Source organism: Pteropus alecto, unplaced genomic scaffold (assembly GCF_000325575.1).
Source record: "Pteropus alecto unplaced genomic scaffold, ASM32557v1 scaffold7, whole genome shotgun sequence".
Lineage (NCBI taxonomy): Eukaryota > Metazoa > Chordata > Mammalia > Chiroptera > Pteropodidae > Pteropus > Pteropus alecto.
In genome coordinates this window covers 29,446,279-29,469,697 of record NW_006494614.1, presented here as the reverse complement: position 1 = coordinate 29,469,697, position 23,419 = coordinate 29,446,279, and the positions used below count along the sequence as shown (strand labels likewise).

The 23,419-nt window shown below is 34.7% G+C and overlaps 1 pseudogene; it reads right to left on the bottom strand.

The window, feature by feature from the left end:
* The window catches only part of LOC107196742, a 29,974-nt pseudogene extending 9,612 nt beyond the window's left edge, over window positions 1-20,362 (bottom strand).
* Between the last annotated feature and the right edge of the window lie 3,057 nt (window positions 20,363-23,419).

Here is a 23,419-nt window from a genome sequence, read left to right as displayed (position 1 = left end):
CAATCAATTATTTAATAGTTATATGGTCTGCTAGAACTTGAAGTTATGAGCTTACAAATAAATTGTGTGCCTATACATTTCTCCTGGTACTTCTTAGTTTTTGTTTCATATATTTCATCAAATGATAGTATATATCCCTTCTTTGTGGTAGATTTTTAAAATGACCATTTTTGCCCACTTAATAATTTGAATCTTAAATGTGATTTTGTCTAAAACTAATATGCTGCCCCTGCTGGGGTTTTTTTGTTGTTGTTGTTTTTGGTTTGAGTTTGGTATATTTCCCGCAAAGCTTTTATTTTTAACCCATTCTGATTTCATTAGTCATTCTGATTTCATAATTTCTTTTGAAGCAGTATATAGTGACTTTTTTATTTAATTGATAAATTTATAGTAGTCACATTTATAATCCGAAGTGCTTGAACTGTTGTCATCTTATTTAATGGTTTATCTTACCATGTCATGATTAATATTTTCTAATTTTTGAGACTTGTTTCATAGATGGCCTATGTTTTATTTGCTTTTTTTCTCTCCTCCAACAGTTGGGAAGCATCTGAGAGGTTCACTTTATTTTTAAAAACAATTTTCCATCTATATTTCAAATCTTGAGTAAGAAATAGCATCTCTTTGATATTCCTATATGTCACTTTTATTTTTGACCCATTATTAAATTCCTGAGCTTAGTTTTATCTTAGATAGTAGGTCATAGGAGTGGTTAAATTAACACTTCTTACATAACATATTTTATATAATATTTTTGAGATTTTTATTCCATTTTTGTAATCATGTATATAATAATTTTGTATAGTTAATCATTGTTTGATTTCAGTGCACATTGTTTAAAATGTTGAGTCTTTTAATTCTGACACCATGCTTAGTTGACTACCGTTGGAGGTTTAGGAGAGCCTAACCGCCCATCCTTTGTCTCTCTAAGTTCTAAAGAATTGATAATAGATATGGGGAGCCAAGTGGCTCCCTGTACCTGAAGTACATGTACCTGAAGTACATGGCTCTGGTTATATTGGTCAGAGTTTAGTTGCAGAGAATTCAGTAACAGAGAAACAAATCCACTCCTGCTAGTTTAAGCAGGAAAAATCAGTTAACTAGTTTATAAAAGGCTGAAGAGATAGACTCTAGGTTAACTTACAATAGCAACTCCTAAGCCACAATCTAGAACCAGGACACCTAGGGAGCCTCTCCCTTTGGTATAATCAGTAAACATTCAGCTCCAGAGCAGTCCTGTCGAGGCCATGATCAGGAAACTCCTACTGCTGCTGGCCATACACCCATGTCCCACTTCTTACAAAATGTGCCAGCAAAATGGATGGCCTGTGGTCTTTTGACAGCCATGAAGCTAGGCACTGACCACTAATGCCATCCCAGAAAAGCTATGTGCCTCCTTGAGTGTGCTTGTCTGCAGAAATGGTGGCCGCAGCAGCAGCAGCAGGAGAAGGTGGCTTCTGCAACACTAAATCTTTTCAGTCTCCTGCAAGTGTATTTGATTAGTCCAACCTAAAGTATATCTGCAAACTCTAGCTGCAAAAGAACCTATGAATTGAATTGCTTAGTTTTCTAGTCCCTGCTTTAAGGAATATTCTCTAGAAGGAGGATGGAATAGATATCCGAAGCCAAATCTCTTATCTACCAGAGGGTGTTAGCTGACAAAGCTGAGGATGCATCACCCAGAAATGAATTTATCTCTCTAGTCAAAAGCAGTGATGTACTGCAGGCCTCCATTTCCCAAGCCTGAGGGCTCTCTGCTGGTTGTCTACCACTTGAGGACAGGAGGAAGGACAGTGTGTTCCACAAGAGCCGGCCATTACAGCAGAGTCAGGAGGATCAGAGAGAGTGGGCGGAGCCCATTTCTTGCTTTGAGGCGCAGTGACTATCCCCCAGAAAGGAAGACCAAGGAAAGGCAGGCTCTTCTCACTTAGGTCAGCAGCTGTTCCCTACTCGGATAGAAGATCAAAGGCTTCCTCTCCTCCAGTCTCACCAGGAAGGTAGACACTGGGCTGAGCAAGAATATGGTTTTTGTCGCTTGAGGTGGGAATGTGAAAAGTAAAGGAAAAGGGTTCCATCAATATAACTACCCTTTATCTTTTAAAAAATAATGGTATAAGAGTGGTATGTTTTCTGAACATACAGATCCCCCTGTAGTTGAAAATGTCTTTCTACTATCTTCATATGTGAATGACTTGGCAGTGTTACAGTCTTGGGTTGTAGCCTTTTTGCCCTAAAAAATGTGACTGTGAGGTCGCTAAGTAAAGGAAAAAACCTCAGCCTAATATTCCTTGGTAGAGAAGCCAGTTTGCTTGCTTTTTCTGCCTGGAGTCCTGTGGACTTTGTTTTAGCCTGTTAATTAGGTACTTTAACAAAATATATAGATGTTTGGTGCATTGATTGAGATTTACTTGGACCATAGTGGGGCTGTTATACTAAGTCATAAGATCTTTTATCAGTTTAGACAGGTTTTCTTAAGTTGTATCTCTGACTATTATTTCTATCATGTCTTCCGGTTACAACTTTTGGAAAAACTGTAACTCTTGGTTTCTTCATTGGTTGAGCTCCACATCTGTCATATTTTCATCGTTTTTTATTTCTTATATTATTTTTTTGTAAGTTTCAGATCATCTCCCTTTTTTTTCAAGTCAGCAGCCAACCTATAGGTTTTTGTTTTCGTTTTTTTTTTTTTTTTTTTAATATTTGTAATTCACTTTCCATTTGATGCCAGGTAAACCCTCTTCTGAAGTGAGTGGGTAGATGTTCCTTGTCCTGGTTCAGTTCCCAATGACCTTGAGTATGTCTGCCACACAAAGATTTTTTTTTTCCCACATCACCTCCTGCTGCATTGGATAAGACCATCCACTAAATGTCACCTGGGCTGTCCTGGCTTCTGCCTCTTGGGGCTAGCACTTCCTCCTTGGGTTGGTGCCACCTCCAGTGTCCTCATTTACAACCCATTTTTTGTTGTTATTGTTGTTGAAAAATTTGGTTCTTTAATATGTAAAGAAAAACAAATACTAACTGGGGCTGCCTTAATAAGTACTCCTTTGAAGGGCAGGAATAGTTCTCTAGTGAGGTGAGTGAAGGTTTGTTTCATGAAATGGAGGTAATGACTAGAGAACTCATAGCCATCTTCCCCTGTTTCTTATGGCTAAGTTAACATAAGACAAAGCCTGTGTTTATCAGTCCAGTTCGCTCACCTGATAACCAGTGAAAATTCTTCTAATTTCCTTGAGATTCTTTCCAATTCCAATGAAGTTGGTTCTTGTTTTCAGTGCTATTGTGTATAGTCTTTGTCTCTGCCTTCAGAGATAAAGAGATAACTTAGTGGGAGTTTGGACTTACCCCATTTCAGATTCTGTTTTAACTGAAAGCTAGTAGTACTATGATATAACCTTCAAAGATGTGATAATACTTGGAATCCATTCTGCAGTGACACAATTTAGTTCATAGACAATTCTTATTGAGATAAAAGTTGAACTTAGAGAGTATCTAGCAAAATAGAAATCTATAATTTGGGAAACACTAGGTATTCATAAAATTTGGATTAATCTTATTTTTTCCTCTTTTTAGGATATTATATTTACAAAATTGTATAGATAAGCTGGTAAAGATTGTCAAAATGTCTTCTGAAAGTTATGATGTCATTGAATTTCAGCTATGAAAACTTGTGAGTCTATAAAATACAAAAAAAAAAAAAAAAAAAGATCAAACCCTGTTGCTAGATCAGGATAGGAGAGTGAGTTGCTTGTCTAAATGAAGAGCTGTATTTGATGTGCAAGACACTTGTGCTAATATGGTAGTCATTAGCCATATCTGTCTATTTAAATTTAAAATTTAATTACTTTCAAAAATTAAAAATTCACTTCCTCAATCACATTAGCCACATTTCAAGTGTTCAAGAGCCACATGTGGTTAGTGGTTAGCATATTGGATAGCACAGGTATAAAACCTTTCTCTCACTGTGGAAAGTTTTATTGGGCAGTGCTATTCTAGCCAATAGTGTCTTTAAATCTGATGATGATGAACTCAAATACTATTGGTTTCTAATGCAATGCATTTTGAGGGGAGTATTTGAAAGTATCTAAGATTATGGGCCCTTGGTTTTAGTTGGGTTCCGTTTTAAAAACAACCTCTTTATTTTTGAATAAATAACATATTTATTTTAGAGTAGTTTAACATTTACAGAAAAGTTACAAAGGTAGTTTAGAGATTTCTAACATGATCCTCATTCAAAAATTTTTCATGAAGTCAATGTGTAAGAGAATCAGTATTTACCCAGTTAGACCATTCACATTTAAAGTGATTATTAATATAGTTGGATTATTACCTATCATGTTTATAACTGTTTTCTTACATTTCCTCCTTTTGTACCTTCTCTGTTTTTAATTGAACATTTTATATGATTTCATTTTATCTCCTCTCTTACATTTCAATAACTTTAAAAAATTTCAGTGGTTGCCTTACAGTTTATAATGCACATTTTTATACTAATTTAAATTAATCTTTAAATAATACTATACCACTTCATATGCAGTACAGTTACCTTATAACAGTGTGTTCTCAATTCCTTCTTTCTTGTGACATTGCTCTCATTTTTTTCACTTATCCATATATTATAATCAGTAATCATTCAATACACTATTATTGCTTTGGAGAAAGGGATCTTCTAGATCAATTAAGAATAAGAAAAATAGAAGGTTTTATTTTCCATTAGTTTCTTTTCTCACATTCTTTATTTCTTCATGTAGATCTTGACACATGTCATTTTTTTCTGCCTGAATAATTTCTTTTAGGATTTCTTGCAGGGCTGTTTTGCTGTTGATGGATTCACTCACTGTCTGAGAAAGTCTCTATGTATCCTTCACTTTTAAAGGTTAATTTTTCTGGATATAGAATTTTAGGTTGAGGGTACTCTTTCAACATTTTAACTCATTCTACTTCTCTCTTACTTGCGTGGTTTCTGATAAGTTGGTTTAATTATTATTCTTTGTTACTCTATATGTTAAGACTCCCCCACTTCCAACCACATCCCAGCTTTCTGCCTTGTTTCAAGATTTTTTATTTGTCTTAAGTTTTCTGCAGTTGTATTTTAACCTATAGAGATATGCTTTTCGTGACATTTGTTATACTTGGTGTTCTCTAAGCTTCCTTTATCTGTGGTTTGGTATCTGTAATTAATTTTGGAAAGTTCTCAGCCATTATTATCTGAACTGTTATTCTGCTTTGTTCTCGTTCTTTTTCTTTGTATGTCATTTATGCATATGTTATACCTTTTGATATTCTCCCATAATTATTGCATGTCTTGTTCTTATTGTTGTTTTTCTTTTCTCTTTGCATTTCAGTTTGGGAAATTTCTGTTAAGCCATCTTCAAATTCTCTGATTCTTTTGTCAGTCATGTCAAGTTTATTATTGAACTTTTCGAAGGCGGTTTTCATTTCTATTACTGTGTTTTTGATTTCTAGTATTTCCTTTTGATTATTTTTTAGTTTCTATATTTCTTCTTACATTACCCATCTGTTTTTGCATACTGTCTACTTTTCCATAAGAACCTTTATCCTATTAATCATAATTATTCAAAATTCCCTATCTGATAATTGTAACATCTGTGTCATATCTGAATTTAGTTCTGATTATTGTTTTGTCTCTACTGAGTGTTTTTTTTCCTTGCTTTTGGCATACCTTATAATATTTTTCTTGAAAACTGGACATGTTGTATTGGGTAATAGAAATTGAGGCATATAGTTCTTTATCATGAGGATTTATATTAATTTGGCTAGGAGGATGGACTATGTTTAATGTTTGTTGTAGCTATGAATATTAGAGGCCCCAATTCCTCTAGAGTCCTTGTTTTTGTGTCCCCTGTTATCTCTGGGTTTCTTTCAAACTCCTTAGATAAAGTCTGTGTCTTACGGCTCTTTCAGTTATAATCCACTGTTATATTCAAGCCCTGTTGCGGTGGTAAGATGTAGGGCAAGTGAGCATTCCATAATTTCAGTCTTTTTGAAGATCTGTGTCTTGGGGCCTTCCTGTGTTTCTTCAGCATAAAGGAAACTTTTTCTGCTATTCCCTACTTTGGCCGAGATGTTCTCAGTCAATATCCTTGAAGTCCTGACCCCTATGGTCTGTTTTCCCGCTTTAAATGAGACAAGAAGTCTAGAACTGGCTGGAAGTCCTAGAGTTAAGAGGCATTTGCTTTGCCCAACTGGAATTGCGTTTCAGAATAGAACTCTGAAAAGCCTTTTACCCTGGAGAGCAGACTTATTTTATGTAGAAAGCTCCATGGTTATTCTTCTTCCCCACTGCCAGAGGCAGGAGGGGTATCTTTCTTGAATCTCACTGCGAGAACCTCCTGGTATTGCTGGGTCCTGAGGGGTTTCTTACTCTCACACTAGTCTATATTCAGCCCCTAGCAATTAATTAAAATGATCATTTAGGTATCTCTACCAGTTTATAGCTCCAGTGGCTTCTGTTGTAGGTAACAGATCTTAGTTGCTGTACCTCTGGATGTGCCTGTCACTCCAGATTTTGGGATGGTGGCTTGCTGTGTAACCTCAGTTCTCTGATAGGTCCAAGAACAGTTATTGATTTTCAGTTTACTTAGTTTTTTATTGTTATAAGAATGGGAGTGACAGCTTCTAAGCTCTTTACATGTCAGAGCTGAAACCAAAGTTCCCTGCTGAATTCCTTTTGAATTCCTATCTTGCCAAATTTTCTAGGATATTTTTAACTTCCTTGTTGTCCTTATAAAGTGAGTAGATAGGAGAACCAGTCTTTACCCAGTTATGGTATGATCAGTCTTCTTGTATCTTATATATAATCTCTTTAGATATTATTACAGGATGAAACCATTCAATAGAGTGTATGAGTATTGCTTTAAATTTTTTAGCATGCATTAATTCTAGGTATCTAGAAACCCTCATCTCTAGATTAATTATAGATCTCTAGAAACACTATTCATCTTTTTTATTTTAACTTTATAATTAAATTTATCATATATGGTGGACACATTACGTGATATCTCCTCAGCTTATTAGCCCCTCATTTTATGAGAACTTTCTCCTCCCCACTCCTTACACACAGGGAAGGGCCCTGTCACCCAGACTTGTGTCTTGTGATGCTGTCTTCTGGGCCATAGTTGCTTTAGATGAACAAAGCTAAGACAATTGGGTTCTTTCTCCTACAAATTAAGAATTGGGATTGAGAGACACCAAGACTCTCTAGGTTGGTCACTTATCTTATAGATAAATAAACTTGATAGTTGTCAGGGAACCATCATTTGTATACATGTTGAATTATAGATAGATATTCAATGAAGAAGTAGCCATTCAGAGAAGCAGATGTGTGAAATCACATAACCTGAGACAATGAAATAGAAGGGATAAGAGCCTTGGGTGTCAGTAACATTTCATATCTGTCTTAGGCCCTGAGCGATACTCCTGTTTTCTTATAATAAATTTCCTTATAGCCTAAGCTGCTTGACACATAATTCTTACTTATAGCAAGAAGTTATTAAAGACATAGTGATAATGCGAATCAGAATGAATTTCAGAGAAAGGAGGAAACTTGCATATTTGTACATTAGTCTGTAGAAGCGCATAGGCACCCAGTCATGCTTGAATGTTTGTCTTAATAATTAACTAACTCTGGTCCTTTGGAATGATGACATAAGTAAAATTTTTAAATTACTCCATATAGCTTCCATTCAACGTTTTAAGATTAAGATGGCAAATTGATTTAATTCAATTGGATCTGATGGTTGACTCTACTTCCTATTTGTAAAGACTCGATAGAATCTTATAAGCTAATGGAATGTATATTTTTTACTTTTTTACTAAATTTGTTTAATTTTAAGATTTTTTTTCCAGAGGAACTTCCTTGCAGCTTGAATTTATGAACTTTCTAGTCCAGTTGTCCTGAGGAAGGGAGAAAGTCATTTAATAGCTAGATATCCAGAATGATGACAATCTTTGGAAAAAGAGAACAGATTTGGGTGATGGATCAGGCATTATGGAGGACGTGTTTTTATAGGGGACACTGATTTCTGTTAGCCCAGTTCTTAGGCTTTGTATCTGTATGAAGTTGTTAACCTTCTTCAGAGTTACAATCATTTAAGCCAATAGGATCATCAAAGATAGGGAATTTAAGGATACAACAGAGATTCTGTGGCATTAATTTAGCGTAGTGTTGGAGGGGCAAATTCTTCTTCCTTTTTTTTGGTATTTCTCTTAAAAATTTTTTTTGAATGAAGATATTAATTACACATAAGAGAAAACATAGGAGAAATATTAGTGGCCTTTGGTTTAGGAAAGATTTCTTACATATAACACAAAATGTATAAGCTACAGAAGAAAAATAAATAAATTGGACTTTATTAAAGTGAAACATTTGCTCCTTAAAAGACAATGTTAAAAAATGAAAAGGCAAGCTGCAAATGAGAAGAAAATATTTGCAAAACATATCTGATAATATATGATTGTGTGATATATATAATAAACCTATAAAATCACCTACTACTTTTACAACTTAATTGAATAAAACCGAACTAAAAGATGCACAAAAGATTCAAATAGACACTTCCCTGAAGAAGATATGCAGGTGGAAAATGAACACATGAAAAGATGCTCAGCATCATTAGTCATAGGTAAAATGCAAATTAAACCACAATGACATATTACAATACTCATACTAGACTGGCTAAAATTTAAAAGACTGACCATACCAAATGTTGACAAGAATGTAGAGAAATTGGAACTTCAATAAAGCACTAAAAAGAAAAAAAAAGATAAGTGCAAATAAATGTAAATGAATAAAATATCCATACATGTGATGTATCATATTCTTAGCGTTAATCATCAGAGAAATGCAAATCAAAACCACAATGAAATGTAACTTTACACCTACTAGGATACCTATTACTAAAACAAACAAAAACAAAACAACAACAACAAAAACAACCCAGATAACAAAGGAGTATTAGTGAGGATGAGGAGAAATTTGGAACCCTCGTACATCGCTGGTGGTAATGTAAAATGGTGCAGCCACGGTGGAAAACAATATGGTGATTCCTTGGTAAATTAAACTTAGAATTATCATATACTCTAGCAGTTATACTTGTGTGTAGATACACAAAAGAATTGATAGCAGAGACTCAGACAGAAATTTGTACACCAGTGTTTATAGCAAAATTATTCACAATAGCCAAAATGTGAAAACAACCCAAATGTCAATCAAAGGATGAATGGATAAACAAAATCTTATTCTTTTGTTTATGGATATACAATGGAATATTATTTAGCTTCAAAAAGGAATGAAATTCTGATACATGCTGCAAAATAGATTAACCTTGAAGACATTAAGTGAAATAAGCCAGACACAAAAGGACAAATATTTTGTGATTCCGCTTATAAGAGGTACCTAGAATAGTCAAATTCATAGAGAAAGTAAGTAGAATAGTGGTTACCTCAGTTTGGTGGAGGGAATGGGGAGTTATTGTTTAATGGATATAGAATTTAATTTTGGGAAGATGAAAAATTTCTAGAAATGAATAGTGGTGGTGGTTGCACAACACTGTGAATGTACCTGCTGCCAGACAATTCTACACTACAAAATGAGAAATGGTAAATTTTATGTTATATATATTTTGTTAAAATAAAATTTTTTAAAAATCTGATATATCAAATAAGATCCCTAAGTGGCAGGCAAATTTTTTTTGTCTACACTGAATGAGTTTTGTAAGAATTAAAAGATGCCCTGGGCGGGTGGAGAGGAAGCTGCATTCCTTTGGGGAAAGAATTTTCTGAAAGGCTGGGTTATATAGACTGACCGTAGTTAAAAGAGATGAGCACAAACCACCTTCGGTATTATCTCAGGATAAAGGCATTATATGCTAAAGAAGGAAAGGGAGATTTTTATAATGAGGACTCACCTACCAGTTCATCCTGCCAGCCTGGGGTCCTTCTTAAAGCCGCAGCTTCTCCTACTCTGGCCTGGTACATAACTGAGTTCCATATCCCTAATGTCTTCATTCACTTTCTTCTTCTGGAGCCTTGTTTTCCTTAGTTGTTGTGCTAAGATGACAATATCTGCTCCCTTACAACTTTATAATGTCATTTGAAAATGAGCTAAACTTAAATAAGCCTGTAAATTTTTTTTAATTCCTCAGAGACTAAATGGTATTATTTCTGTCAGCTGCTCAGCCCATGTGAGTGCAGCATCAGTCATTGGAGTCCCACTGCTTTTTATTATACATTCCAGAAATCTGATGTTTCTTTTATAGTAATAAAATAATGCAAGGAAATAGAAGAAAATCATGAATGCTTTTAAGACTGTCTTAGCTATAGCATTGTTACTGTATTTCCTTCAATTTGCATGTTGCTTTTAGGATACCTCTTTTTTTAAAGATTGTAGAGACGAAAGCTAATCTAAATGAAAAACCCTTTAGCCTCAACTCCTGATAAATATCAGCATATCATCTGGGTCATCTGTTGCTCTTGTCTTGACACCTTCACAAAAGGAAATTTATGTCTTTTTTAGGCAGTAAAAAGGGAGAGGGCAGAGAGTTTCTCCTCTGTCTGTTTATTAACTGCCTTTAGCCAAAAATTATTATTATGCCAATGTGGCATATTTTAGGGAGAAGCATATTCCATTTACCATCATTAGAAAGAGAATGTGTTTTCTTCTTTCTAGGTTACTTTTTAAAAATGTTTTTAACAGAGAATGACTTTGGATTACCTATAATTTAAGGACTATCCCAGATAGCTGTAAGTTCTTTGCTTGGATATTCATTTCCAGCTATGTAACTTAGATCCTTCTTTGTCATCATTTACTCAAGGGTTTTCAAATTTCTCTCTTGGAGCGTGTTAGAGAATGCATGCTTATCCCTGATAACCTCTTAGGTGGTGGGCAGCTTTGCTACCTCATGTGGCTAAGTGGTTTCACAGGGGTGGCAGGGATAATTCTCAAGGAAGTAAATAGGAAGCATTGTAAATAGAGTTTGGAAATGTTACTGCTGCTCATGGTCTTCTGGGAAGGCTGGACTTTTCTTCTTTCCAAAACCTAGGGTTTCTGGAGAGAGAATCTGTTCCATCCTGTGGAGAATGAGAGTTAGAAAGATGTGTTCAGTCAAGTGAATGGTTGGCTGGGGTGGATTTATGGCCAGAAATTTCCTTGCTTGGAAGAAGGCCTTGGAATATGTGGGCTTGATTCAAGAGTCAGTTGACAGAGACAGTGCAGTGTCCTGGCAATTGAGTTGAACAGCAGGGGAGTAGCCTAGAAGAAAAAAGCAGTGGCATCAAGGAAAGCGGCAGCCAAAAAGCAAAATTCAGGGCTGCATTCGCAAGGTGTAGGAGAGAGGTGTTGCAGTTTAGAACAGGGAGCTTATAGGAGAAAAGGAAAGCAACAGGACTTACAGTTGAGAAAGCAAAGGCCCTGTATTGTAATAAAATGAATGTTACATTTTCTGAAGGTGCTTATAAATCTTCTGTAATACTAGAAAAGAAAGCATAGAAAAGGAAGAAAGAGTTATTTGATACAAACAAGGATATTGAACCAATGACTTCGTCATACCCAATTTGGAACATATCCTCTTTATTTGAGGAGGGCTTGGAGGTCAAAGGTCAATTTAAATATATGTGCTACTAAAGTTTCTTGAACTATTAAAGTTTCTCATTCAATCATCCATGGAATCTATTATCGCACAAATGGTTATTCATTTCATTTGTGTTGATGTTCAGGGGTCCTAACAAAGCAATGATAATGCAAACACATCCTTAATCTGATAGCCCTTGTCCCCTATATGGCCTAGGCTCTAATGGTCTGTCACTGAGTTACTGGATTGGTGGTCCATGGAAGAGTAGAAGAATGTTCATTTACCTTGTTTTTGTAAGGAAAATAACCACGATAAGTAATGTCTTGTGAAAATATTTTTTGATACTTCTTTTCCACAAAATTAGCAACTTTGAAAGTTGTCTCAACTGAACATTTAGTAGTGAAGGAAATATAAATACCGGAATCGAGATTCATGCTGAGTGTAAGTTTACCTCTTCTTGAAGATCTTGTGCATCTACCTCATACCATATGGTCTCCGAAAACATGATGATATCCAGTGTACGAGAAGGATATTTCCGAAATGCTTTGGTTCATAAAACTGTCAGTTGATTTCATACATCTAATTGAAACGTTTTCCATCTAAAATAGGGCAATTTACAGAAGTGTCTCCCTGGTTTATTTACATTGCATATTCCCATAAAGCAGCAGGTTTGCAATAAAGCATTTGACACCCCCATGGTATTTTGAAAAAACAATATACAATCTGGCACAAGTTAGCACCAGTGTGAAATGGCAGGCTGGGGGGATATATCTTAAACAGCAGCAACTCTCAAGACTAAATGAAGTGTCATCTTAAGGAGTCTGCTGTTAATGCAATTTAAATTACTCACCTGAAATTAATGTTCTGCTGAGGGAAATAAAGCAATTTAAGGGACCACATAATTTCCGCTCACTTTAATGACATTATGTGGTCACAGGCTGCTCCCTTATCTAATATAGTAACATTCCAGTTTCTTTTAACACTAAACACATTCTTCCATTTTAATTACTTGGCTTCTAGGAAAAAAAAAAAAAAAAAGATCCACTCATTCCCTGCAGATGGTAACAATTTGAGATTTATGCCTTGCTTCATTAGAGTTAGGTAAACATGACCTTGACATACTTATTATCTATTGTACCTAATATTCATTCCTATAAAGGAAAGTGGAAATCAAAGGACTGTGACCTATTGTGTGAATTCTCCAAGCCTTTTAAGTCCATAAAAAGGCCAATTTCATTTTTTCCCTCTCTAGCTAGGGACAGTTTGAAACTTGCACCATCTTCTCACTTTTCGGCACATAAAAATATTAAAGGAAGAAAGCAGTTTTTTTTAAATAACTAATTGCCAAGCTCTCTTGAGGAAAGAAGGAATGCTGTATTCTTTCTAGATGAAGGAGAGATTTGAGGTTTCTATGTTTCTATGTTGTTGGGTTGATTGGATGAGATAATGAAAAGACGAATGTGTTGACTGTTAATACATCCTGCAGTTAGTGTCTGAGTGAGGATTAAAAATAAAAAGAGCTGCTCTAATTTTAGAGTTGACTTGGGGAAAAAAGAGTGAAACATAGCTAAATATATTTTGCCTGAAGAATATCCCCATTTGTTTATTTTTCTCTAACATTCTTTGCTTTTAGCCCCATGGTCATGAAAGTCTATATCCTCAGGCAGGAAGAAAAGGCTACTAGGCCAGTGGGACCTGATGATAGTTCTCAAATTTGGCTACTAGGCCAGTGGGACCTGATGATAGTTCTCAAATTTGGCATAGAAGCATGTAGGAGTTTCTTCTTATCCCTGTACCTAAGTTGCATCCAAGAACAATTAAATCAGAATCTCTGAAGGTGAGATCCAGACATTTAATATATATTTTAATGCTCCACAAGTGATTACAATGTGTAACTGAGGTTGAGTACTGCTGTGGTTTAGAAATGTTGTGGGCAAAAGTGTTTTTGTTGGTGTCATTGTTTTATTAAGAATTCAATTATTTATTTAATCTTACTATTAACTTATAGTTTGAAGAGAAAAGAGAACATTCCATTAATTTATATTTGGTCAAAATGACAGCGAAGTTCCCTAGGGCAAAGGACTGGCTTCAATTTTTTTTTAGTTGTTTCTAGCACTGTGACTAGCATATAGTGGTTGCTTGGTGGATGTTTCTTCCAAATAAATGCTCGGTCTGCCCATTAAAGTTTATTTTGATGGAAATTATTTATTCTCATTCGGACACCTTGTTAATGGGGTATATGCAAATATTTAGGAAGAATATTCTTCTTATTCAGTACACCACTACCTGAGGTGAGTAAATAAGCTTCAGTAAAACAATACAGAAATATTTTTCTCAAAAGAACTTTACTACTGGGTAGAATGAATCTTCCTTAAATGACTTGACTAGAATTACCTTTTGCATCTGGAAACTGATGTGTTCAAAATTAATCAGTAATCTAAGCTTATAGTAGACATTGATCATGTATTTGAATGAATGAATGAAAGAATGAATGAGAGACTGACAGATAATACTGCAGGGAATTAATATTGTTACTATGATTTAAAGTATTCAAACTTTATAGAATGACCCATTTAATAAATGATTACAGTCAATATTTCTCAGGTGAAAATAATTTCTAGGCATATGAAATATACCCTTATAAAAGAATGAGGCTTTTTCTTAAATTAATCAACCTATCCCTCCCTCCCTCCCTCCCTTCCTTTTTTCATTCCTTCCTTCCTCCACCCACTTCATTACTTACCTACCTATCTACCTATTGGTACCAGGAATTTTTTGAACATTTTTATTTTATTAAATTTATTGGGATGTCATTAGTTAATAAAATCATATAAGTTTCATGTCATATGTCATTAGTTAATAAAATCATATAAGTTATATGTCATATGTTTATTGCATTGTGTGTTCACACTCCAAGTTAAATTACCTTCTATCACCATATATTTGAACCACTTTATCCTTATCAACACCACCCTCCTTTCTCTCTGGTAACCACTAAACCGTTGTCCATGTTCATGAGTTTTCTATTTGTCTTGTTTGTTGCTTTCAGTTTTATATCCCATATATGAGTAAAATGATGTGGTTCTCAATTTTTTTCTGTCTGACTTATTTCGCCTTACATGATATTCTCAAGGTCTATCCATGTGAAGTTGAGCATCTTTTGATATGTCTGTTGGCCATTTGTATGTCTTCTTGGGAGGAGTTTTTCTCTTCCTTTTTATCTACAGTTCTGCTGCATTCTGCTTTTATTCTATTCATTAGATGAAGATCTTGGAATCATCTAGCCACAGATATCCCAGGTTCCTACCAGAGATTTCTGTGAAAATCAGACATATAAGAAATAAATACAGTGAATGTTTTGATAATTTTTATGATGGCATTGTCAATAGATATCAGGTAACATTAGTGGAAACTATTAAATATTACCATTATACATAAATAGATTAAGCCAATAAGGACTTTTTTCTCTGAAAATTTAACAAAGGGATTAAAATGATATGATCTTTTAAATTAAAATGAAAACTTTAAGAGGAATTTTAAAATCATAATAAATGTAAACAATATTACAGACACTATATATATATTATATATATAATATATATACATACATATATACACACATATATATAACTGAAATTAAACGTACATTAACAATTTGACCCTGTTTGCTTCCTCATTCCCCCTGCCTCCTTTTTTCCTTTCCCTTTCCTCTCCCTTTCCTTCTTCCTCCTCCTCCCCTTCCCTCTCTTTCATTCTTCTTTCTCTCCCTCCTCTCTATCACCAGTAATGAAAAATTTGCAGCCATAGCTAAAGCTTCATCTATTCTCTGTTGCTCTTTCCTTTTTCCCTAGGGGTCACTACATTTCTAAAGTTGATGTATATCATCCATTTACATGTTTTTTGTTTTTTGCATATGTATGTATAGGTGAATGAAATAGATACTATTGTTAGGGTTTTTGAAAATGTGTAGAAATAAATTTGTTTTGCTATACTTTTAGCTTTTTTTTAAAAAAAATTTATTCACGATCTGTATAGCTCTAGTTCTTTATTTAAATGGTTGTGTAGAATTCTATTCTCTATAATTTACAATTTAGGATAAGAAACAGACATGGGAAAGTTACATAGAGATATTTGTATTAAATTATGAAAGAGATGAGTAGGGATTTTCCAGAGAGACACAGATATTCCAGAAAGAAAGATAAGCAATGGCTTAGAGCTGAGTTCTAGCAAACTTTAAATAGCACATGACGAATGAAACTTAACATCAAGAGCTTCTATTAAGAAATTACTTATTGCTCCTATTAAGTAACATTGATATGCAGCTTCAAAGTGATATTAAAAGATATTTGAAGAATATCTTAATTGAACATTCTTGGAATTATTTTTCAATAACCTCAGTCTTAATATGAGAGACAATAAAATTTTGATACTAATATATGAGTCTTATGTTTTGATTCCCCTCATTTTTAACGAGGTCAAATTTATTAATTTTAATTTATTAATTTTAATAAATTTGACCTCATTACTTTCTCTTAACTCTGCATGCAATGTCTTTAAGGCAAGATTTCATTTTAAGGATATCTTATAATTTTTTATTAAAAATGTTGATTCTTAATTACTGTTGATGGTTTGCTAGGTGTTAAACATTGTGGTGGGCATGAAAGCTATAGAGATGAATAGTTCTCTGCTTAAAGAAGCTCGTAGACTCAAATGAATAGGAGAATAACAAACTAAAAGAAGACCAAAAGGACTAGGGGCTCTTGCTTTGCAAGTTTTTGTTGAATTTTAAATGATAGAAATTATCTTAACTCATTTAATATCATGCTTCTAAGCAGTGAGATGCTACAAGAGGGGCACTATGATCTTTTCATAGACATGACTCCAAATGCTGGTCAATGTGTAAGAATTATTTTTGCTACATCTGAGCTACATCTGAGACACATGCCCATCAGAGGGAAAATAGCTAATCAGGTCATGTAATAGTGTGTTAATATATTGTATGTATCCTTTCACAATTTATTTTGATTTTCTTTTATTTTGTTCATATCTTTCTGAAACATTTTTTTTCTCAAGATTTATTCATATTTTTTTTATTCCCACTCACCCCCCGCCGCCACTCCCTTTGGCAACCACCAGCTTGTTCTCTATATCTATGTGTCTGTTTCTGTTTTATTTTGCTTATTCATTTATTTAGTTTTTGTTTTTTAGATTTTACACGTAAGTGAGATCATATAGTTTTTGTCTTTCTTTGTATGACTTACTTCACTTAGCATAATACCCTCTAGGTCCAACCATGTTGTTGCAAATGGCAAGATTTCATTCTTTTTTATTGCTGAATAATATTCTATTGTATATATGTGCCATATTTTTATCTGTTATCTATTGATGGACATCTAGGTTGCTTTCATATCTTGGCTATTACAAGTAATGCTGCAGTGAACATAGAGATGCATTTAATCTTTCTAATTAGTTTTTTCATTTTCTTCAGATAATTATCCAGAGATGGAATTTCTGGATTGAATTGCAGCTCTATTTTTAAACTTTTGAGGAATCTCCATACTAATTTACAATCTCATCAACTGTGTATGAGGGTTGCCTTTTCTCCACATCCTTGCCTGAACTTATTCGTTGATTTGTTGATGGTAATCCTTCTGACAGGTGTGAGGTGCTATCTCACTGTGGTTTTAACTTGCATTTCTGTGATGATTAGAGGTGTCAAGCATCTTTTTATATGCTTGTTGGCTATCCATATGTCTTCTTCAGAGAAATGTCTGTTCAGGTCCTCTACTCATTTTTATTGGATATTTTTTTTCTGGTAAGTTCCATTTATATTTTGGATATTTACCCTTTATTGGATATATCCTTTGCAAATATTTTCTTCCATTCAGAAGGTTGTCTTTTGTTTTGTTGATGGTTTCCTTAACTGTGCACAAACTTTCTAATTTCTTGTAGTCCCATTTGTTTATTTTTTCTTTTGTTTCTCTTGCTTGAGAAGATACCGCCAAAAAGATACTGCTAAGAGTGATGTCAAAGAGCTTACTACTGACTATGCTTTTTTCCTAGAAGTTTTATGGTTTCAGGTCTACAATTTAACTCTTTAATGCATTTCGAGTTTATTTTTGTATCTGGTGTAAATAAGTAGTCCAATTTCAGTTTTTTTTTTCCTTTGGGTGTGTATCTGTCTAGTTTTGCGAACACTGTTTATTGAAGAGACTGTCTTTACTCTATTGTATATCTTTACTCCCTTTGTCATACATTAATTGACTGTATAAGGGAGGATTTCTATTTGAGCTCTCTATTCATGTCCATTGATGTATATATCTGTTTTTTTTTTTACACCAGTACCATAGTGTTTTGATTATTGTAGCTTTATAATATAGTTTGATATCAGGGAGTGTGATTTTCACTTAAAATTATATTTTTCATATTTATACCAGGCATATGTAGTGCTAGTTTTTATTTTTATATCTGTGTATATCCATTCTACAAATGGTGATGCAGGAAAGCAGTAAGTCAATTCATGTGATACTGCATTGAAGAAGGTGTACAGTTTGCTATGAGTAAGAAAGGGGTGAGGGACATATTATAACATCAGACTGGTAACAAAGAATATGACATATTCATTAATTATATCTTCCAAAATATTTCCTGGTGGGATATATGTGAGAGCCTATCATGGCAGTAACCATTTCTAACCAAATACTGTACAATAATGTCAGGTAATCATTGACTAGTATGGTACATAAATGTACAGAAACATTATTATATTGTAGAAGTGATTTCATATGTCACTGCTGTGTTTAACAATGTTTAGAGGGTTTAAGACCAGAATTCATTTAATGTTAGTGTTGAATACTAGAATACTAGAATTACCGTCAGATTCAACGATACCACAAACACAAGTAATTTAGAACTACTGAGTGCTTGGTTTCATTGAGTAGGTTACATAAAATTAGATAAAAATCTTAATAAGATATTTGATAGTTGTATTCTAGTATAATTAAGATTTCTATTTAATAATACCTCTCTTAATTTTAAAGAATATAATACTAGAGTTGAAATATTATTGCATTTTGATCAGTGGCCAGTTTATTATATGTCAATTATGTATATGGATTATCCAATTTATTATTTTATTATATACATATGTAACACAGATAGATTTGATTTTGTTTTTGCAATAGCAAAACTTTATACATTTTATAAATCTTTTAAAAATATTTATTTTTTATGGTGACATTGGTTAACAAAATCCAATAAATTTCAGCTGTACACTTTAACAATGAGGCATATTATATGTTTACACTGTGTGTTCACCTCCCACAGTTAGATTTCTTTCTGTTACCACATATTTCACCCCCTTTACCCCATCTATGTACCTCCTCCTGTTACCCGCTACCCTCTGCTAACCAATATCTATAGTCCATGTCCATGAGACTCTGTTTGTCTTGTTCATTTGTTGCTTTTAGGTTTATATCCCACATATAAGTAATATCATGTGATTTTGAACTTTTTCTGTCTGGCTTATTTGGCTTAGCATGATTATCTCGAGGTCAATCCATATTGTAGCAAATGGCAGTGTTTCATCTCTTCTTATGGCTGTGTAATATTCCATTGTATATTTGTATCACAGCTTCTTTAGCCAATTATCTATCATAGGACACTTCTGTTGCTTCCATTTCTCGGCCACTATGAATAATGCCTGCTATGAACATCGGTGTGCAAATATCTTTTCGGATATGGGTTTTCAAGTCTTCGGGGTAAATACCAAACAGAGGAATTGCTAGATCAATTCTTAGTTTTTTGAGGAACCTGCATACTGTATTCCATGGTGGCTGTACCAATTTGCAGTCCCACTAGCAATGTATGAGAGTTCTTTTTTCTCTGCATCCTTAGCCATAGGGAATGACACTTGATTCCTGTTTCCCCTTTACAGGTGTGGGGAATGGGCTGTTAGCAATCCCAGTAGAAATCTTCCTTTGTTCTGAAGGTATCCTCCTGGCCTGGCTGCAGGGCTGATCAGCACATAGCAGTCTCTGATTGAGGCTTGATTAACATTTTAATCCTCTTGCCTCCTCCCTACGTTATATATATACAATCTCTTTCTATAGAGAGTTTAATTGTGAGGAGTTGGCTCCTATGATTATGCAGGCTGACAAATTCCAAGATCTGCAGGTTAAGTTGGCAAGCTGGAAACCCAGGACAGCTGATGGTTTAGTTCCAGTCTGAGTCAGAAGGCAAGGCCTGTGAACCAGCAGAGCTAACTGTATAAGTTCCAGTCAAAGGACAGCAGGCTTGAGAGTCAGGAAGAGCTGATGTTTCAGTTTGGGTACAAAGACAGGAAAAGATTTATGTCCCAGTCAAGACAGCCAGGCTGGAGGAGTTTCCTTTTCCTTGTGGGAGGGTCAGCCTTTTGCTCTGTTTAGGCCTGTAACTGATTGAATGGGGGCCCTCCACATTAGGAAAGCAGTCTGCTTTACTCAAGTCTACCAATTCAAATGTTAATCTTATTCAGAAAACTCACAGAAACACTCAGAATAATGTTTGACTAAATATCTGGGGCCCAGAAAAGTTCACACATAAAATGAACCATCACAAATAATTTTTCTAAATATGAGTAACATTTCTTCGTTTCTTTGGTCAGCCATTTCCCATAGCTATACAAAGGATGTGCATTCATCCTAGTTACCCAGGATGGGTACACGACTTGGTAATTCTTGTTTTCCTGACTTAATAATGTCTCCTATTTCTTGTAAAGGTCTAGGCGACATGGACATCTTACTTATTCAGGAGTTTGCCAGGTTTAAGCTGTTTTTTACAATACCTAGCTTAAAATAATTTTCTTATTTTTCTTTCCAAGTGAGTCTACCAATATATATCTTTTGTTATATTTGCACTTTTGTCTTCACTCTTCCCTGAGTCTGTCCTTCCTGCCCACTCTTCTGTGTGTGATTGTGGACTTTCTTTCTCCTTTCTCATCCTGTGTGTGCCTACCCATATTAATCAGTGTCCATGAGTATTAGTGGGCTGCCAAGGGATTGATTTCTTCCATGTCTATTAATACCAGTTATAATTTCTCACATTCAGTCTATGCTAGAAAAGTTTGAGAAAGTGAGATTAGCAGGCACATGACTATTAACCAGATTTTAAAAATGTTTAATGCTAATTTTACAGCTTTACTTACATAGAAAAGCATTCACACTTGTCTATTGTGGTAGTAGCTAAGCTGATTAGTGCACAGAGCTAATGAAACCAACAGCATTGTCTCACTTCCTAACACTGTCCATTGTCTTAGCCTTATCTCTAGCCAGGGTCTGCATCTGCAGCCTTCCCTCTCATCAACCAATGAAGATGCTATATTGTTGGTTAAGGAGGACTTGGATGAGAAAGAGGATCAGCTTCTTTCATGCTACAAGCAAAACAGTTCTGGGCATGCACTGGGGGAGGCAGGTGGGGCTCAGCAGGACAATCTTCTTATGTTAAGGTCAGCAAGTTATTAAATATTTTCCATAGGGAGGTGATTGGATTAAACAATTAGTGAATGTAAAGTACTTTAAACTGCTAATTATTATGCCTTGTGGGTCTGCTTTGCAGATGATCTGCAGTAAGTGAATCTTTCACAAGGCATGGGGCTCAGGATGCTATTCTCTCACTTATCTCCACTCCCCAGGAGTGTTTATAATTATATCAACGATGGATTTTGGTATTTTACAGCATTTACAAATGTAATCTACCACTGTGACTTCTCAAACTTTGGTACCTAAGAAAAACAGGGCAAGATAGCTAAGGAAAGCTTTTCAGGAGAAAAGGAAGATTACTAACACTAGATTAGGAAACCACGCTATTAATCATATATCACCATACCAACATAAGAACTATGAGCTTGTGTTGTGTAGGAAAAAAACTTAGAAATAAGGCTCAACTACTGATAAGTCTGTTATGGGCTGCTTGTTCCAAACATTTAATTTAATCTCCTGTTGTAGCATGGAGATTTGAAAGGTAGAGAACCAATTATTCTGGTCCCTGTTAAATCAGGCTCTTCCCCATTCAAGAATTATAGCCAGCTCTAGAGATGATTTAAGAAGCTATCTGACTTGTACAGTATGTAAAATTGAGTAACTCGTAGTCAATCATGTCAGTTTGGTTTTTAAAAGATTTTAAATAATGTATCTTTGTTAATGAGTTTGCTGTGTTTAGTAGTTTCACCTTTACTATGCAAACCACAAGGGAACATAATAAAATTTAAATGTATAGCACTCACTCAAAAGTTAGTATGGAATTAATTAAGCACACTTGACACTATTACTTTTTAGTAAAGTATTTGTAGGAGAGAGGAGAACGAAATTAAAAATAAGATACAGGGCATAGAAACTCCAAATGTTATGGCCTACATATGTGGGGGCAGGATGAAGTGATGACGTTAAGATAAAGGAGAATGAAATATTTCAAAATACTTATTTAAGGTAGATAACTCATCACTTGAATAGAAGAAGATTTCTGGAAACAACCTTCATTTATATTCCCTAAGCCTTTCATTACCTCTTTCCCATGTATGATTTGAAAAAGAAATAAAAAAGATGGATAAGACAGTGATTGGTAATGACTTTGTATATCTGCGCTAGCCCAAGATTGAGGAAAACTCTGATTCAGTGTGTAACATTTGAAGAAATGGACTCTCTGGAGGCTTCTTGGAGGGAGAGAGGAATGGAGGGAAGGAGGGAGTAGGGTGCGGGGAGGTCACTTAATTAACTTTCTGCATCTTAGCTAGAGAAAAGAGAGCAATATCACAACCTTCTCAGGCCATTAGGTAGAAGTGCCAAAATAAGCTGGAAGTGACATCTGGGGGTGGCTCTGAGTGGCAGCATATGTAGTGGTTGAAAACATGGAGTGAATCCAGACTGCCTCAGGTCATGAACCTAACTGTCTCAGGTACTAGCTGTATGTCCTTAGGTAAATTATTTAATCTCCCTGGGCCTCAGTTTATAGGTCTGTAAAATGTGGGTAATATTAGATAGCTATTAAAATTAAAGTAGCTAGAACAATACACAGGACATTATAGGCACTATATAAATGTTTGTTATAAAAAGTAATATTAAACTTTCTGTCATTAATAAAATGAAATTATAGTTATTAAATAAAAATATAAAAATTACTATTATTAAAGACCATGAAAGATATCAAAATTAAGTTTCTTATTCATAGCTGAGAACAAATTAGTTGTGATTAGCTATAATCCAATGAATTATTTCCTAGTTAACGTTTAAAAAAGACTGGAAAGAGAACCAAACATCTGAATTCAAATAGGGACTCTGACATTGGCATATTCCAGATGGAAGTCTTCCTCTTTTCTCACAAGCCCACTTTTTCTCCCATGGGCCTTCTTTCCATCGCTAGGACCAACTGTGACTTTCCCTTCTCTCTTCTCAAATTCAGCCCTTGCCAGGTGGAGCTAAAGGGCCACACAAGGACCCTCGTGTATATTATTTCACTTGGACTTTGTAATAACCTTCCATTCCAGATCTCGACTACCCAAACCATCCGATATTTTGCTGCTGGATTAGTTTTTTTAAAGTAGCATTCTTTATGATTCTATTTCTTCCCTGCTTGACAACCTTTCACAGCTCCTCATTATTTAACGAAATAAAGTTAATCTTTTTTTGCGGGATGCTCTAGACTTTTCATGATATGATTGCAACCTAACTTCCTGGCTTTGTTATGTATTTGTTGATCCAAACAACCTAGGCCAAATTCATCTCCTGCTCTATTCATTGTTCATGCTCCTTTTATTTTCTCTCCTAGTGTTCCCAACCTCCACCACCAATTACAAA